Raw genomic sequence first — 3,844 nt, 5'->3', positions numbered from 1 at the left:
ATTTACGATCTACCGCTGGAGGCTGGCATTAAACGAAAAAGTCATAAAAAGCATCCTTACCATGGCAGTCACGCCGTACGAGGCTTTATGGGGGCGGAAACCTAAATATGGTGGACCGACCTCCTACTGCGCACCCCGCAGCCGCCGGAGAGGGATCGCCTCGAGCAGTTAGTGGTTTTGAGGGCACGAATTAATAAGAAAAGGGAAATGATGCTAGAAAGGATCAACACGAAAAAGAAGGGCGCAACATTCGAAATAGGAGAATGGGTATTAGCAAAGGCTAATTCTGCCGCAGGAATTATAGCCAGTGTCGAATTCTGTCACAGGAGCAATAGCCAAATTCATGGCACTTTACGAAGGGCCCCACAAAATTAAGAAACGAGTGGCCACGAACGTTTACATCCTATGCGGCACAGAAAATGAAAAGGAGAGGGGACGGTACCACGCAAACGACCTCCGCCAGTATCTGCGTCGGGAAATGTAAAGTGGGAATGGGAAAGGCGACACTAAACGATAGAATGAGCCTGAAGGGTCTCTAGAAAATTCTGGTAGGTCAGTACCTAGCCGACAGCTAAAATGCAAGGCAGACGCCAGCACGAGTTTCCATTGCATCAACCTGCAGCCATGCCTGTTGATACAATGTAATATGGACAATGAAGAAAACAATTTTGCCGGCGTCAACACAAATGTCTGCAAGTTAAAATATCCAGACCTCAAAAAAATTGAGGAAGAAAAGAAAACGAAGAAAGCACCCAGAAAATTAAACATGGATTCTGAATTAATATCTGTTTGATCAAGAGAACCTTCTTCTTTCTCCATGAGAAGCCCATTTTCTCTTAGAATAATCGGAATTATAAGTCAGGTATAAAGTGTGATATTTACAATTTCCGAAACTCAATAAGATATTCGAAATCTACCTTTCTTTATTAGTGGTATATGTAATTTGTTTAAAGAAGTTCAAAATTTGAACAGTTTTACTTAAGCAATAATATTATTGCTTGAACAATTTTGATCTTTTTTATAGAAATTATTGATGCATGTAATTGTAAAAAATTGCAGATTCTAAATATATTATTTTTGAAGTGCGCACTGAAAAGTTTAAACAATGTTAAATTTCGTCACTTTGTCCTCTTTATGAACACAGGTAGCCCGCTTCAGAGGACATATCAACGTGATTATGGCGATATTTCACTATGAAATAGGCTAATAGGCCAATAAATATAGGCAGGTTAGAAGCTTTTCTACCCAAAACTTAATTTCATCATAATTGTGCCCTGACATTCCACACTGTATAATAAGGATTCAGTTTTAGGAAAGAAAAAAACCGTCTTCAGGACAAAACAGTTTATAGTCTATACTTAATCCTGTCATAATTAAGGACACCCGTGCCGAAATTTTGGTGTGGCGCCGGTCGGCTACTAGTCGGAAAAATGTGGGCCCGATAGGGTAATCTGTCCAGCGCCAGGCACAATATTCAAATTTAGAGTTATTACATACACACACAAATGAATTTTAATTACAAATATTATTGAATCTTCTTAATATTCTTTGGGAATGATTTTTGTTTGACTAATGCACATGGGGTACGTGGAGTGATATTTAAAAAGTGCGGTTATGTTCGAGAAAATATAAAAAGCATTCAATCTATAATGTTACTAATCCGGAAATTCCTAAATTTGTTATAATGTAATCTCTATTTTCACAATATTAGCAACAAAGTATGAAATTCTCAACAGCTGGAAAACATGTTTTTATTCACATAAATAGTAAATGCGCTCAAAATGACGACGCTTTCTCGAATAGATTTGCGAGTTACACCATCTGCCTTCTTGCGGCCACTTGTCCAAAAATCTGATCGGGTCCAGATCGGAACTCAGGAATAAATTGGGCAATTTCTGCACGGGTAACTACATCTGGGAGTTTGAGTCTCAGGCACTTACAATAATGTTCAATTGTGCAATTAGTGATTTGAGAATAATATATTGAGAATGTAAAATTTTTAACTTTTAAAAAAAAATTGTATAGGCGTAGAATAGTAAAAACTCATAGATTCCAATTATATTATTCTATAATCTTACATTAAAGAATAAAAAAGTGAAATTCCGTAATTTTTGCCTGCTTATAAAGAAAAGGTGCCTCCTGTGAAAAGGGACAGTTAGGTGGGGGATGATCATGGGCATGGTCAAAGACTCAAATAGGACAACTCTGTCTTAAACTTCGAGTGAGGTCGTGCTTTTGAATTCGTTTGTGTTGTCAGCAGTCTGTGCGCTCTCTTTCTAAGCTCTAAGTTAATTGCATAAAATGATTATTAACCCTTAGAGCGCCATCCTATCTAATAAATTCAAGAAGCGCCACGTGGGGTCGTGGCGAGCCCATCCGATAAATTGCACCCTGCAAAGATAGTGTCCTTTATTTCAATTCAACAAAATTACTGGATTCTCTCCAACTATCCCGTCAGTGCGGAATCTAATGTGAGCCATTTCATGAAAAGTGGAAGGAACGATTTTTAATGATTATTTCATTGTTTTCTAATATAATTTTTTTATTTTTAAAGAATAATCATTGCAAAATGATGACAAATGAAAAAATAATGAATAATGAAAGCGCTATTCTCCACGGACACAATTTCCGCACATGAATACCCGATGCTTTGGACCACACCAGGCGGTTACACAAATAACACGGCTCTTGGGCCTTGTTATCTTCTTTTCTACTACACATGCAGCACTTCTTTTTTTCTTGAGATATATTAGGAATGAGTGCTTGAAAAAAATTTTGGACACATTTTTGCAATACTTACACTCCTTTTCACTAACACACGCAATATTTTTCGAAAATAAAAATGAAAGAATTCTTCTGAAAAAATCACCAAGCGACATGCGGGGTCGTGGGCGACCCCCAGCGAGACAGCGACTACTACCAACCAATGCCGAAACTCAAATAATCTACACAGCTACTTGCCAACGGTATAGATTGGAAAAAGAAATGTTCAACTAACGCTGAAGAGCCCCACATAATTCACATTCACAAAGGCGGCTTTGGTATAATCGCGAGAAAAAAATTGTGGTCGCCCCTGACCCCTAGGGCGCTTTAAGGGTTAATTTAAAATATGGCAAAGGCGTTCAGATATACTGCAATAAGAAATCTAACCATCTAACACTCCACGGGCTTTTAGTCGCTCGCTTCCTGATGGTCAAGAAAGTTTCCTACAGTGCGACAGGTGTTTAATAAAACCGCCTTCTGAGCATCTGCCAATACCCTACTGACTCCTCAATGTTCAAAATGTTTAGTGCATCTTGCGTGCACATTGCCTGTAGCCGAAATCACAATGGCATGAATATATGCATGTTTTACATTCCTCCATATGGTGTTTAATCCATGCCTTAACTCGCTATACTTGTGAATCTTGGTTGTATAGGCTGCCTGCAAATTTCGATTAAGCAGACAAGCAATGTCGTTGATGTAGACTCTTCCACCTTTTCTAACATCACGATGTCAGGTCGATTGGCCCGGATATAATAATCCGTTTAGATAGTAACATCTCAATATAAGATGTAATCTTCGCTTTCCAAAACGGGCATTGGAATGTATCTATAGAAGGGCATCCATTCTTTTAAGAGACCTAGGTTTAGGGCAAGTTGTTGATGTATAATGCCCGCTACATCATTATGTCTGTGCGTATATTCTCTCTGAGCCATTACGCGACAGCCGTCAATGATATGCTCGATGGATTCGTTGGTATCAACATACCAGGTGTATACATATGAAACCGGTATTGCCATCTAGCGGCCAGTAGGCACACTTGTAGGCACTGTCGGAACTTACCATTTGTGCTAATTGGCGT

Source organism: Belonocnema kinseyi, chromosome 1 (assembly GCF_010883055.1).
Source record: "Belonocnema kinseyi isolate 2016_QV_RU_SX_M_011 chromosome 1, B_treatae_v1, whole genome shotgun sequence".
NCBI lineage: Eukaryota > Metazoa > Arthropoda > Insecta > Hymenoptera > Cynipidae > Belonocnema > Belonocnema kinseyi.
This window is presented reverse-complemented; position numbering follows the sequence as displayed.